Here is a 15898-nt window from a genome sequence, read left to right as displayed (position 1 = left end):
AGAGAAAGAAAAAGGTGGATCTTGGTCAAGACCTTCTGCAGGAGCAAATCAGAGCCCAGAAACCAAAACCCATGACACGACAAGAACTGCTCAGCCAAGTATCAGGGCTGAATGATCCAGTTGGTCTGGTAACTCTGGCTAAGCAGAAAGGAGCTATCCTGGTATGTAGAGCCTTCCAAGAAGTGAAGGGGGGGGGGGGGGAAGGTGTCTAGTAAAAGACATATGGGAAATAGCACTCTCAGATGACCTCATGGAGGATGCAATAAATCTCTTTGAAGAGTACGTTCAATTTGGCAAAGTCAAGTTTACTAGAGCACCGACTTCCCCATGCTTCACTGACGGCCCTTTGGCAGTCATCTTTTCTGATGGAAGCAAGCATGCTCACGGAGCAGTGATGTACCAAAGATGGAGCTCAGACCAGGGCCTGATCATCGGGCTGGTGAAATCCAAAGCCAGAATAACTCCCTTGGATCAAAAGGGTGATGCTATCAAAGTAGAGATGTGTGTAGCAGTGGTTGCCTCACACCTGAGAAAGTGCTTTGAGCTGCGCAGCTGAATCCAAGTTAAGAGGTAGTACCATTTTGTTGATACAGTTCTTGGACCTTGACAACAGGCGTACTAACACCTTCTACACACTTCGGCAGCGCATTGATATCTGAGCTCCGTATCAATGCGCTGCCGAAGCGCGCAGAAGGTGTTAGTACGCCTGTCATTATAGTGCGGACTTTCCATAGCATAGAAAATCGCTACGTTTCAATTTGTGTAACTGAACTTGTTTCATATCACTGGTCATATAAACCTATGTAAACAGGAAAAACGCGAAAGAGTTTGGTCGCATCTAACTACACCCCCAAAAAATACCATTGGCCATACTGAGCCTAGCTACATTGCTAACAGGAGTGACAGCACATCTGACTGCGTCTGACTGACTGGGAGGTCGCGCAAAGCTCGGACAGGTACGGAGCAGCTCGTCTCAATTCAGATAAGAGCATATTTCATTATGGAAGTACAGTGGACTGTTCCTTTAAATCGGACAAAGTCAAGCCATGAACAGTCCAAAGTGGGAGGCAGTCTCTTCAGCCAGAATCATCTCAGAAATGGAACGAGACAATGCCCCAAGATACATTTTTCTGGCAGCACAAGAGGACGCAACCTTTCCAAGCACCACTCCAGACAGGCTGATAGTCTACAAAGAGCAAGACTCTTTGGGTTGCCACATGTACTGGTTTTCCCGGGATTGTCCCGTTTATTTAGTGTCTGTCCCGGAAAATTGATCATCCTTCCCGGGACGCGTATTGTCCCGTTTTTTTTGTGAAAATGCACTTCTATTCACATATTCATTAGTTTCACTTTTGAATAAACCTATAATTCTGCTGTTGCATCAATGTTCTCTTCCCCGCCACTATTTTACTTGCTGTCCTGTGTTGCCGTAGCGCAGGGATGCTTTCATTTGATTCGTTGTTGTAGCCTGTGCAAAATTAAAGTTTACTTTACCCATCATCACCTAGCAACTACTGTGGCCGCGCGGCGCGCGCAACCACATGGAGCAGATTGACAGAGGCAGCTAGTTTTGTTGTCTAAAAGTCTATATTTGCTGGGCTCACGCTAGCCGCTCACACGTCCGCAAATTGCGAAGTTTTATTCCAATTTGCGAAAAGAAAATCATCTGTATTCGCATTTTATGCGAAAGTCATTTAAAGTTTAAGCAAAATCCATCAAACAATTGCGATTTCTCAAGATAAACAGTACCTTTCGTGTCCATCTTCGATGTTTTGATTTATAACCAACGCCCCCGAGTTTCGAAGTGTCTTATTGGTTGACCGCAAATTATGTCTTCCAATAGCATCGGACCTTATATATAAAATGATCAATTTCCGAGTTGTGCTGATAATGTCGGAAATTCTCGCTCATTAGTGAACAAGATTATAGCGAGGTTTGTTTAAAATAAATTATCCAACTTTACGTACGACAAAAACTTATCTAAAAAGTGAGATAACATTAGAATATTCTGTTAGCTTTCTCAGTTAGGGATTGTTACGTTCCCCGCGGCAAAATAGGGGATGGGGGAAAGCAACAGAGATAAACCAAAACGACCCGTAAGGAAAAAGAGGCGGACTCAGGGCCGAAACGGAAACCGTTTTTATTCACAAAGTAGAAAAAAAAACAACTAAAAAGTCACTGGTCTCCAAACAAAGGAAAAACAAACACAAGAGTCAAGTTCTCTCACCAACACTACAACAAACAAACCACAACCAAACAGATCCGGGATTACACACGCTCCTTTCCCCTTAAAGGAGCAGCACACTCTCGCTAGATGCGGCTCACAACTCTCTCGAAAGGCGTCTCCCTCTCACTTTTAACATGGCCCCTCAACGAGGTGAGTGGGAACAGCTGCGTATAAGAAGAAGGGGCGTCCACCTGAGAGAGAGAGAGGAAAAAAAAAAAAAAAACACATATGCACCCACACATAACCACACACACGACCCCTGGCACCAGGGTCGTAACAGGGATAAAAACACGATATAACCATTCTAAAGACGTATTTTCTACATAATATCAACCCTGACAGAACTTTGGAAGAACTCACAGATGAACCAGGATATAATCGACCAAGTGTACCTTGTTTTCAAAGCGTTTTGACGCACATGGTTCAAAGTTTTGACTGCAAGTGTTTCATTTGAGAAATTAATGGTGAATATCATTATATTTGGGTTATGAGATTAATTTATAAGAAACAACCATTGATTTTAACTCCCTGAGCTCCCTTCATCCGACCCATAAAGACACCCCCCTCCCCCTAAACACACACACACACACACACACAATCCCAATCACACACATATGCCGCTTTTCCACTACCAACGCGGCTGAGTTGGGCTGAGCCATGCCGTGCTGAGTTGGACTGAGTCGAGCTGAGCGGGGCTGTTGGCGTTGCATTTCGACTACAATCGCGCTGAACCGTGCTGGCTGGAAGTGGGTGGACACATTGGGTGGAGTTAGCGAAAGTGGGTGGACGTCAGGTGATGTCGTTAGGCGGCGCAAACAGTGACATCAGTGAGCTTTTAAGCGATAGTCTCACGACCCGGATAGTAAACAATAAACATGGAGGACATGGAGTCGTTAGTGTTGCTGGTCTTGGTGCTGTGGCTTGTTGTCACCGACAACGCCAACAGATACTGGCAAGAGCGTATAGATGAGGCGAGGTGCATAAGGCTTCATAATTCTCGTAATTCGTAATTCTCCTTCTTCCGGGTTTACGGTGTTTACAGATCCCAGTGTGCTCGCGGGACGTGTGTGGGCATGTGAGGACACTCCTCCTCACCAATCAGTGCACAGGGGAGTGTCTCCTCATGCCCCCAGCCTCACTCAGCTCGGTTTGGCTCGCTTCAGCCCTACTCCAAAACCGTGCGAGTTTTGGGGGCTGAGCAGGGCTGAAGCGAGCTGAGTCGTGCTGTTCTTAGATGGTCGAAACGCGAGCCGTGTCGGGCTGAAGTGAGCTGAAGTGAGCTGAGAAAGGGTAGTGGAAAAGGGCCAATACATACACACAATCCCAACCACACACATACACACATCTCAATAATGAAAACACACACACACACACACACACACACACACACACACGAGGCAATACCAGTGGTTGAGATGTTAAAATAGAATTTTGAAAAAAATAAAATAAAATTAATATATTAGCAAGGCCAGCCACTGATGTTGGCCAGGTCCGACACTGATGTTGGCCAGGTCTGACATTGATGTTGGCCAGGCCAACTTGGCCAGTTCAAATTTATACATGACCTTGGGTTACCATGGACCTCTAAATAGCCTCTAACTCCCAAACCATGGCAGATGAAGCTCAAGTTTGTATGAGCAATTAATATGAAATCAGCATTTTCCTGAACATAGCATACATGACCTCGGGGGACCTTGAAAGGTCAGACTCGAGGTCGCTCAACTTGAATTGCCTACAACTCCCAAACCATGGCAGATAGAGCTCAAATTTGTATAGGCCACTAATATAAAGTGATATATCACCTTTCCATTGAACATAGTTTATATGACTCTGTAAGGTTGCTCAACCTTGAATATTGTATACTCCCTAAACCATGGCAGGCAGAGTTCAAGTTTGTGTGATCAGCTAATATAAAGCCGTATAAGAGGATTCAAGAATAAATAAGCATGCTATGAACATAAATCAAGAACATGGAAAGACAAAGGCAGGAAACAAGCTTGCAAACACTATTGAAACACCAACAAACTACAATAACAATTCATTTTTCAATATTATGTCAGTGGAAGAAACATTTAGAAGTAAAACATATCTTGCTAAAAAAATTACTTTGCTAAAAAGAAAATTGTTCTTCTAGCGTTTCTTGCTAAGCGAAATTGCAAATTGCTAAAGAAAAATTTGAGTCTTTAGCACTTTTCGCTAAAACAATTTGGGTCCTAGAGTGAGCACAGATTTGATATATAGAGAGGGAGAGCAGCAGGGAAAGGAGACAGAGTCCAGGGCCAGTGCGTGTGCGTCAGGGAGCGTGTCTGCAGGGAGTTCAAGACAATAGCCAGGTAAGATACTTGCATTAAAAACTTCCTTTATAAAATGGTTTGTCATCAACCTCCGCCCAGTCAGTAACCATGCCCCCCCACGGGCGTCCCGGTTTTTCACAACTCAGATGTGGCAACCCTAAAGACTCTGAACTGCTGATTTGTGGGGGCCGAGTGCAAATCATCAAGGAAGCTAAAGTTAGCGTTCCCATCCTAAGTTATGACGCCTGAGTATCCATGCTGCTAGCTCAGGAGGCCCACAATGAGGCTCATGATGGAGTGGCCGGAATCCTGCTAAGGATGAGGAGGAAGGCATGGGTTATAAGGGGGAGAGTCAAGCCAGTAGTAAATCTTAAAAATTGACCACCAAGTTTGCCTTTAATGCAAGGGATCTCCTCAGTGTTTCCATGAGAAGATCAAGTGGGAGGTGTCAAGTCAAACTGGAGAAAAAAAGTGAAATAACAAGAGAGGAAGAGAAAATCAAACTCCAACAAAAAGGAATGTAAACTGTTTAAATGGATAAAAGGGAAAAAAAAGGAACAAATAAATGTCAAGAACCTACAGGGTGTTGAGCCAGATGGAACCGTTTACAGGTCACGCTGTGTTGCATGGACTATAAAAAAGGCAGCACACAGCGTCCTGGTAAAAGCAGACCAGAAAAGACATAGGCATGGCATCAGTGGAAAAGACCATTTGCTCACCTGTTTGTGCCATGTGGTGAGCCTGTGCAGAGCCAGAACATCTACAAACACTGGAGTGGTAGCCAATTTTTCACCCAACAAGGCTAATGAGACAAACGGAACTAATGAAATACAGTTAATTCCTTACAACAAATGACATTAAACTGTCAAACTTAATTTCTGCACCTGCAAAGAAAAGAAGAAAAAGAAAAAGCTGTTTGGTCATTGAGTGAAGTCCAGAGTAGATGGGTCTCTCTCTTTCAAGTGGAGAAACTGCACAGATTCTTGAGGATTATTACGAAGGACAGAACTTGACTATACATAAATATAAATTTATTCTATCCACATTCACTGGATATGAGCAATCGCACGCTCTGATTGGCTACTCTACTACTAGGCTATTAGCTCATATAGGGGAGAGCAGAGTAAGATGAGCCAGGGGGTAAGATGAGCCACCCCCTGTTTCTAAGAAACAGTAAACAAATGTGACCATGTGACCACATTCAAAGGGGGGCGGGACCATTTACTTACACTTGTGGAGAGGAGCACCACATGTCAAACTAGGTGAGGGACATATTTATAAAAATGTGTTTTTGTGCTTTCTAAGTCAATTCCATGTTTGTCCACAGTGAAGATGATTGAGAGAAGACAAAAGTAGAATAATATTTAGACACATTAGGGTTAAGTTAGTGGCTTTCTAAGCTATGATATGAATGCTAATAAAAATAATTTTGATTAGCCTAATCCCCTTTATTAGCATTTTTCTACAAAATGGTGGCCACGGGGTAAGATGAGCCATTAGATGTGGGGCAAGTTGAGCCACTGGCTCAACTTACCCCATTGGTGGCTGAGCTTACCCAATATGGATGACACTTAAGTTTTCACATTTACTGGTCATATATATATATATATATATATATATATATATATATATATATATATATATATATATATGACATCAGATGAGGAAGACCAGTTAGATGTGGGGGATTATGTTGTGGCAAAATACACAGGGAAGAAGAAAGTGCATTTCTTCATTGGCCAGATAATCAAATTGGATGTCTTCGAAATAGAGGCAAGATTTCTCAAAAGAAGCCGGTCATGCCATGGCTCTGCAAGAAAGCCAACCTTTGTGTTCAAAGAGAAAGATAAGGCTGTCCTGTCAAGACAGGATATTGTGAAAAAATTGCCCCGCCCCTTTACTGTTGGGGGGACAGCACGGAGGGAGAGGCAAATGGTGTTCCCTTGCCATTTGAACACTTGGAACATTGAATAATGATGAAATGATTGAATGATTGATGGAATGATTGCTGCATGTTTTAGCAATGTTTTAACCTACTGAAAGAAATAAGATTTTTTAGCACTGTTCTACTGTTTTAGTAATTTCTATAATATAGTATCTCTCTCATTCCCTCTCTAACCATCCCTCTTTCTATCTATCTACGCATCTCTCTCTCTCTATCCATCTATCTATCCCTCCCTATCCCATCTCGTTCTATCACCTCTCTCTTCATCTCCCCTTCTCTATGCAACGGCCCTATCCCCCACTTGATTGACTTGACTTGATTCATTGATTGCATTTCTAATAATAAAAGTTGTTTACTTTGTTAACCTAACATGTTTTGTGTTGGCTCAATTTACCCCACACAGTGGCTCATCTTACCCCGTGCATGGGGTAAGTTGAGCCACTTGACATTTTTTTTTCAAGAGGTAATATCACTCTAACCATAAGAGCTTATCAATTATGTTTTGCTCAGATAGTAACAGTACACTTTGAAATTTGGTATGGTGTGTAGACTGGAAGCAAAAATGGCTTTAACATGTAGTTATGATGAAAAATGTAAAAAGTGGCTCATCTTACCCCACTCTCCCCTACTATGAGTAGAGAAAAACAAAACAGCAGAGCGTGTTGCTGAACCAACCGAGGATGAAATTAAAAAAAAAAAAACTCTACTCAAAAACAAAACCACAAAAATTATTTTCAAGTATTTAAAAGAAACAGAAATCGCTAAAAGAATACAGTTTTTTTGTTTGTTCCCCCCCCCCATAGCTCCTGTTCCACACTCCAGCCCAGTCAGTGGCAGTAATACACCTTTAAGTTGGTTTGCCAACCGCTAAAAAACCCTAAAGAAGACAACCCCCAAAAAATAAAAAAAGCAACAAAATATGGAATAATAAAAGTATTTGATGGTAAAAATGTATCTTTTTGAATTTTTCAAGAATAAATATTATTATTATTATTATTATTATAGTATTTTTCACAAATTGCTACTGTTATTTCACCAGTTTGTTTACATTCTAAGCGGAAATGATTGCCAGATGTTTTGTATACAGTTTTTTATTTATTGAATTTGCATAAAATAAAAATGCTCTGTTTCTCAAAATCCAGTGAATGTGGATAGAATAAAACAAACAGTTATTCCACTCAATCGCATCGTACATAGCTTATAGCCGACTCGACGCTACGCACCTCATTGGCTATCAGCTCATGTATGACTCAATTTTGTGGAATCATTTAAATTATAAGACTTTAGATAAAATTATAAAATCATATTTAAGCACCTATATACCCATTCTTTTGATTGTAAATGACTTAATTAATCAAAAAGGGCAGAGTGAAGAATCGTTAAGGGGGTTTTCTTAGATCTTCATAACTCTGCATGTGAAGGATAGTGTGTGTTCAGATGTGCCCACAGTACTTGGGTGTTATGGGAAAGAGGGTTTTTTGTTTTGTTTTGTTTTTAATGGGAAGGTGTGAGAGAAGTGAAAGTGTCTCTAGCACTCAGAGAGAAAAACATCTGTGCACGAACAGCATGAAGCTTCAATAAAACATTTTTCTTTTCTTCTAAGTCTGTGCCTGCTTGCATCTTTATTGAAGAGGAAAACAGAAACTTCACAATCTAACAACAGCACATCCTGAAGTGTTTTGTTACCCTTAAACCTTAGCAAATTGCCAACAATTGTAATTATTATTGATTAATTGATGTGCTTTTAACCAATTATAGTTATATCTGTGAGTCAAGGTAGTTCCTATAGCAGCTTGGGAGCAATAAAGTAAAATCAATCAACTATCAATCTATCTATCTATCTATCTATCTATCTATCTATCTATCTATCTATCTATCTATCTATCTATCTATCTACCATAAACAGTCGTTCCTTCTCAAGACTCTCTTTTTTTCTCTCTCAAAGGGCTCCTCCTGTGGATTTATTCTCAAACTTATTTTAAGTAAAAGTAGTTGCAGATTTCAAAAATCAAACTTTCATTTTCGCAGAAAATTTAGTGTTCAAGAAAAATTAATTTTCTTTAAAATGCCAGATGGGTTTCTTGCGGTGATGACGTATGCGATGACATCAGATAGTGGTCGCTTGGATCAACTCAGCTGTTTATATTCTGTTTACATCGTAGTTTTGCTAGTTTTACAAGTATTTTACTAAATTTATGTTTTTAAATAAATATTGCCTCAATGTGTAGCATATAAATGCCAAAATGATGCTAAAAAGAAAATCACAAGCTTGAACTAGACTGCATTTCCACAGAGGAACTGCAACGTGTGCTCGCTCAGCTGTGGCAGAGGGTCACAGACAGAAACTGGATCAGACATGAGACCTCGCGCCGCAATTTTTTTTTTAATATGATATCCAGAAAGTGTGTGTGGCAAAGTGTGTGTAGTATATGTAGGTGTGTGTGCCTGCATGCTCCAAAATGGCTCAACTCGCAGTGTGACATGACACTTTGCACTCTAAAATCTTTTTCACATGATCTACATGGTGCTGGGTAGACTAACAGAGAGAGTGGCATGATTTAAAACAGAGATTTTAGAGTGCGAAGCATGACATGACACCAAGTTTTTCTCCTGAAACTTCATTCATTTGAATGGAGGAAAAAAATGAATGGATATGAACAGGGGGAAAAGGGATGAGTGAAAAGAAAGGAAAAGATGAGTGCGGGTCAGAACCGATTTCATGTATATGTCGAGGGAGTTGGCCTGAGGTATCACATGAAGTTTGGTGGGTCTCCGATGAAGCGTGTCTGAGCAGGATGATTTGATTTGTGAGCCCATCCATTCTCTATGGGAAAAAAAACAAAACAGAAAAGCGACAAGAACGAGAGAACAGGTGCATCTATCCAAAAGCTATATACAAGCGCACTCCACCAGATCAGGCTGGATGTGTCAGAGTTGGAATGGTGTCAATATCTTTAATATAAATACTTTTCATTTTACAGTTCTATGCGCTATGCAGCTTAGAGACAATTCACTTGGGAGACTCATGGCTACTTGGGGAAAACAGGAGAGTTATTAGTGTGCTTGCTAAACACAAAGTAGCATGAAGCACACTACTATTCTTAAGTTTACTTTATTATTATTATGTTTTTTGGCACCACTACTACTTCTCCTACAGCTTTTGAGATAAACACCATTACAACTCCGACACGTCCATCCTGAATAATGCCATACTCTATGTTAATCTACCCAGCACCATGTAGATCATGTACAACCCCGATTCCAAAAAAGTTGGGACAAAGTACAAATTGTAAATAAAAACGGAATGCAATGATGTGGAAGTTTCAAAATTCCATATTTTATTCAGAATAGAACATAGATGACGTATCAAAATGTTTAAACTGAGAAAACGTATCATTTAAAGAGAAAAATTAGGTGATTTTAAATTTCATGATAACACCACATCTCAAAAAAGTTGGGACAAGGCCATGTTTACCACTGTGAGACATTCCCTTTTCTCTTTACAACAGTCTGTAAACGTCTGGGGACTGAGGAGACAAGTTGCTCAAGTTTAGGGATAGGAATGTTAACCCATTCTTGGCTAATGGGGGATTCTAGTTGCTCAACTGTCTTAGGTCTTTTTTGTCGCATCTTCCATTTTATGATGCACCAAATGTTTTCTATGGGTGAAGGATCTGGACTGCAGGCTGCCCAGTTCAGTACCTGGACCCTTCTTCTACGCAGCCATGATGCTGTAATTGATGCAGTATGTGGTTTGGCATTGTCATGTTGGAAAATGCAAGGTCTTCCCTGAAAGAGACGTCATCTGGATGGGAGCATATGTTGCTCTAGAACCTGGATATACCTTTCAGCATTGATGGTGTCTTTACAGATGTGTAAGCTGCCCATGCCACACGCACTAATGCAACCCCATACCATCAGAGATGCAGGCTTCTGAACTGAGCGCTGATAACAACTTGGGTCGTCCTTCTCCTCTTTAGTCCGAATGACACGGCGTCCCTGAGTTCCATAAAGAACTTCAAATTTTGATTCGTCTGACCACAGAACAGTTTTCCACTTTGCCACAGTCCATTTTAAATGAGCCTTGGCCCAGAGAAGACGTCTGCGCTTCTGGATCATGTTTAGATATGGCTTCTTCTTTGAACTATAGGAGTTTTAGCTGGCAACGACGGATGGCATGGTGAACTGTGTTCACAGATGATGTTCTCTGGAAATATTCCTGCGCCCATTTTGTGATTTCCAATACAGAAGCATGCCTGTATGTGATGCAGTGCCGTCTAAGGGCCCGAAGATCACAGGCACCCGGTATGGTTTTCCGGCCTTGACCCTTACGCACAGAGATTCTTCCAGATTCTCTGAATCTTTTGATGATATTATGCACTGTAGATGATGATATGTTCAAACTCTTTGCAATTTTACACTGTCGAACTCCTTTCTGATATTGCTCCACTATTTGTCAGCGCAGAATTAGGGGGATTGGTGATCCTCTTCCCATCTTTACTTCTGAGAGCCGCTACCACTCCAAGATGCTCTTTTTATACCCAGTCATGTTAATGACCTATTGCCAGTTGACCTAATGAGTTGCAATTTGGTCCTCCAGCTGTTCCTTTTTTGTACCTTTAACTTTTCCAGCCTCTGATTGCCCCTGTCCCAACTTTTTTGAGATGTGTTGCTGTCATGAAACTTCAAATGAGCCAATATTTGGCATGAAATTTCAAAATGTCTCACTTTCGACATTTATGTTGTCTATGTTCTATTGTGAATTCAATATCAGTTTTTGAGATTTGTAAATTATTGCATTCCGTTTTTATTTACAATTTGTACTTTTGTCCCAACTTTTTTGGAATCGGGGTTGTAAAAAAATATATATTTTAGAACGAGAAGTGTTGTCACGCTGCAAGTTGAGTCATTTTAAACCAATATTTTAGAGTGCGCAACCACACACACACACTTTGCCACACACTTTTTGTAGATCATGTAAGAAAAAAAGAAAACAACTTTTGCAGCGTTAAATCTCATGTTTGATCCAGTTTCTGTCGGTAACACTCTGCTACACCTGAGCAAGCACACTTTGCATTTTCTCTGCAGAAATGTAGTCTAGTTCCAGTGTGTGACTTCTTTTTAATATCATTGTGGCATTTATATGCTACACAAGGAGGCATACATATTTAGTAAAAATACCTGTAAAACTAGCAAACCTACAATCACCAAGATGGCACCGCAGATGGCTGCCTCAGTGTGTTAGTGCACATTGTTTTGTCTTATTTTGTTTGCAAACTCAGTTCACCGCTGCAATACTCAAATCTCTTTCACCAGAGAGGAGCTCGTGAACATCAGGGGAACAACTCCAGCAGACTTATTGCCAACTTTTCTGGTGTCTTCCATGGAAACACTGGACATTCTGATCAAAGATGTGCTTACCTTTGTCACTCAGAGAGATGCCAGAGGAGAGGAAAATGCGCTGGTGCACTCATGCGCCTCCGTCGGCACGGATTTCACACTCCTCTACCTGTGATATTTCTCTCTAATGTGTGTTCATTGTGCAACAAACTGGATGAACTCCAGCTGCTGATGGGGAGAAACAGGGACTTTCATTCATCTTCCGTTTTATGCTTCAAGGAGACGTGGCTATGCGGACTCATTCCGGACTTTGCGCTGCAGCTGGCTGGCTTCCAACTTTTCAGAGTGGACCATAACATGGATCTCTCCAGTAAAACAAAGGGTGGTGGAATCTGTTTTTATGCCAACAGTGGCTGGTGCAGGGATGTGTCAGTGATCCTGAAACACTGTTCTCCCAACCTGGAATCATTTTTCATTAATTGTAAACCCTTCTACTCCCCATGTGCATTTGTTTACATTCCACCACAGGCCAATGTGCAGAACGCACAGGGCATGCTGGCCAATCAGATACTCGGTATGGAGCAGACTAACCCAGACTCCCTAGTTATTGTCTTTGGTGACTTTAACAAAGGTAAGCTCAGCCACGAACTACCAAAATACAAACAGTTTATTAAAGGGCTGATGACACGAACATGACTCTATGCAATTTCTTAAATAAACTATACAACATGGCAAACATGTTAGATTTCTGTTATAATTACGTGAAAAGAAGCTGTTGTTACGCGAATATCCAACTTTTAATTGCACAGCGCAAGAAAACTGGGTCCGTGGCTCGCGGCCATGTTGTGACGTCAGCGGAAGAACACGCTGCGGTTCACTGGCTGTTCTACTCTGGTTCTACTCAATGGAAATGGCGCATGAAAACGCCGGTGAACTCTCTAGTGCTAGCTCTTCCTCTTCTGGGAGTCTAGAATTGTGTTGATCTCTTCCGAATAGAATCTATGATAGCCTACCCTCTTTACCCTTTGCCTCTCATTGCTAGGCGGCAGTTACATGAAAGCCGCAAGCTTTCACAAGCAAATACATGACTAATATCACGCCGACTTTATGATTACATTTATGATTATCATGTAGAATCTATAGCTCTACGTACAGTACCTTTATCTTATGTCGTTTCACAACACATGTTCTGACAGGAGGACTGTCTTTGGATCCGGCATAGCTACTAGTAGACCCCCTCTGACCACGTCATGGGCCACCTGATTCCTGCATACAGGCAAAAATTAAAGCTGAGGAAACCTGTAGTGAGGGCATCTAAGCTGTGGAGCAATGAAGATGCAGAGAACCTTCAGGCGTGCTTGGACTGCACAAACTGAGATGTGTTCAGGACTGCTACCAATAGTCTGAATGAGTACACAAAGGTTGTGACGTCCTACATTAGCTTCTGTGAGGACTGCTGCATTCCATCACTGACCAGGGTGAGTTACAATAATGATAAACCTTGGTTCACAGATAAGCTCAGACAGCTAAGGCAGCAAAAGGAACAAGTGTTCAGAAGTAGAGACAGGGACAGGTTTAAAAGAGTCTAGGGACAGGTTTAGCAAGGCAGTGAAAGAACCTAACTCTGAGAAACTCCAACACCAGTTCTCAGACAGTCAATGACTATGGTGGTGTTTACATTAGACCTTATCAGCGGATCATCAGATTAACTTTTTAAAACGATTCGCGTGCACACAGCAACACCAATACACGATTCGCGTGCACACAGCAACGCCAATACACGGATACGCTAATCACATGACTAATTAGACGGCACGTCACATGATCCCAGTGCATATCGGGCATGCGCAAGTCACTCACCACTTGCAAGTGGAAGGATGGCAAGCGAACACCTTCTCCAGCAGATAAACACACCTGGCTGTGATGTTCATGTTCTCACTGAGTTTAAGCGCCTGAAGGAGGTAAAAAAGTTGAAATGTGTAAATAAACCTCAGTGCGGCTCAGCGCTTCCTCCTGCGCTCCAAATCACTCCGCCCTGAACAGCGAGTGCCCTCTGGAGGGTGCGCACTCCAGCCCTGCGCAGCTCACAGAGCGCGCGAGTGAAGCGCACGAGCAGTGATTCGGGACTGAGCCGCTGTGTGTGTGATCCCAACGCCAGCGAATCAGGAAGGTGGATGTCACAGTGACGTTGTCCAATGACGACGTCAGCTAGAGCTCAGCACTGCGTTTCCACATTCCTCAATGTTTACACAGCACCGGATCAGATACGAACTGGGTTGAATACGTGGGCCCTGGCGGATTCAAGTTGTTCCGCCTGTGGAGTCGTTTCCCGGCGTTTTAATGTGCACGGGCAGTGCATCCGCGACGAAAACGAGACGGATATGGTCTAATGTAAACACCACCTATGTCTGTCTGGAAAGGGCTCAAACAGATCAACCACAAACCTTCAGCCTCCCCACTCTGTTAATGACTTGCACCTGGCCAACCAACTGAAGGAGTTCTACTGTCACTTTGAAAGACAATGGGACCATCCTAATAACATCCCCCATGACTCCATACTCCAGCCCACCACCTCTAATGCTGCAAGGACCTCTCTACAACTTCACACCTCAGAGGCCCATCCACCCTCCACCACAGCGTTAACTCTCTCCATTCTGGAAGGAGACGTTAACAAGCTCTTTAAGAAGCTGAACCCCTGCAAAGCAGCAGGTCCCGACTCAGTCTCACGATTTACTCTGAAGCACTGTGCTGATCAACTGTCTCCAATACTCACAGACATCTTCAACACCTCACTGGAAAAATGTCATGTGCCAGCCTACTTCAAGGCCTCCACCATTATCCCTGTTCCCATAAAGCTAAGGATCACAGGATTAAATGACTACAGACCCATCACCCTGACTTCTGTAGTCATTAAATCCTTTGAGCACCTTGTGCTTTACCACCTCAAAGCCATCACTGACCTGCTCCCGGACCCCATGCAGTTCGCCTACATACCCAACAGATCTGCTGAACATGGCTCTTCAGGTCATCCTCCAGCACCTGGACTCTGCTAGGATCCTGTTTGTGGATTTCAGTTCCGCCTTCAACACCATCCTCCTGGCTCTTCTGCAGGACAAGCTCTCCCAGCTGAACGTGCCTGACACCACTTGCACGTGGATCACTGACTTCCTGTCTGACAGGAAGCAGCACATGAAGCTAGGAGGAAACATCTCTGACTCCCGAACCATCAGCACCAGATCCCCCCAAGGCTGCATCCTTTCTCCTCTAGTCTTCTCCCTGTACACCAACAGCTGCACCTCAAATCATCAGTCTGTCAAGCTCCTAAAGTCCGCAGATGACACCACCCTCATTGAACTCATCTCTGATGAGGATGAGTCTGCCTACAGGTGGGAGATTGACCATCTGGTGTCCTGGTGCAGGCAGAACAACTTGGAGCTCAATGCTCTCAAGACAGTGGAGAGGATTGTGGACTTTAGGACGCGCTCTGCCACACCCTCCCCCATCACCCAGTTTGACTCCCCAGTAACCTCTGTGGAGCATTTCCGCTTCCTGGGCATTATAATTACCCAGGACCTTAAGTGGGAGATGTATACCTTCTCGCTCACCAAAAAAGCACAGCAGAGGATGTACTTCCTGCAGCAGTTGAAGAAGTTCAATCTGCCAAAGACAATGATGGTGCACTTTTATACCACCATCATTGAGTCCATCCTCATCTCTTTGCACTTTGTCTCTGAACTGCATTTTTCCACATTTTAAGGCCATGTCATGCATCTCCATTCTGTGAACCTTTATTGCACATTCCAGCTCACACTGTACAGCTTGGTTATTGACTTAGCTCACTACACATTCTTTTCCTTTCATGCACTCTTATCATGTCTCTTCTCTATCTTCATCATCATCATGTGACCTATTTTTGCACATTCCGGACATACTGTACAGTCTGGACTCCAACAACTCATACACATACCCCTTAAATCTGTCCACTTTTCAAATTTGTATATTTCAGATTTTTCTATTTCTTAGTCTATGTATATAGCTACTTTCTGTCTTTGCTAAATTGTTCTATCACCAAAGCAAATTCCTTCTACAGTG

At 42.5% G+C, this 15898-nt stretch overlaps 1 protein-coding gene across 16 annotated transcripts in view; it reads right to left on the bottom strand.

Annotated features, from left to right (window-relative positions):
- Nucleotides 1–15898, bottom strand: part of apold1b (apolipoprotein L domain containing 1b) — a 103309-nt gene that overhangs the window by 53227 nt on the left and 34184 nt on the right. For 4 of the 16 annotated variants that reach the window (XM_060916940.1, XM_060916943.1, XM_060916947.1 and 1 more), the window contains one exon: nucleotides 5241–5323. The exons of 11 other annotated variants lie outside the window; for them this stretch is intronic. The gene's annotated coding sequence lies outside the window, so the exon portion shown is untranslated. Of the gene's footprint in view, nucleotides 1–5240; nucleotides 5324–12964; nucleotides 12997–15898 lie in introns of those variants that run through there. One more of the 16 variants, XM_060916948.1, reaches the window with a different exon arrangement.

Source organism: Neoarius graeffei, chromosome 3, assembly GCF_027579695.1.
Source record: "Neoarius graeffei isolate fNeoGra1 chromosome 3, fNeoGra1.pri, whole genome shotgun sequence".
In the NCBI taxonomy this organism is placed as follows: Eukaryota; Metazoa; Chordata; class Actinopteri; order Siluriformes; family Ariidae; genus Neoarius; species Neoarius graeffei.
The sequence above is the reverse complement of the archived record's forward strand: the minus strand, read 5'-3'. Positions and strand labels throughout refer to the sequence as shown.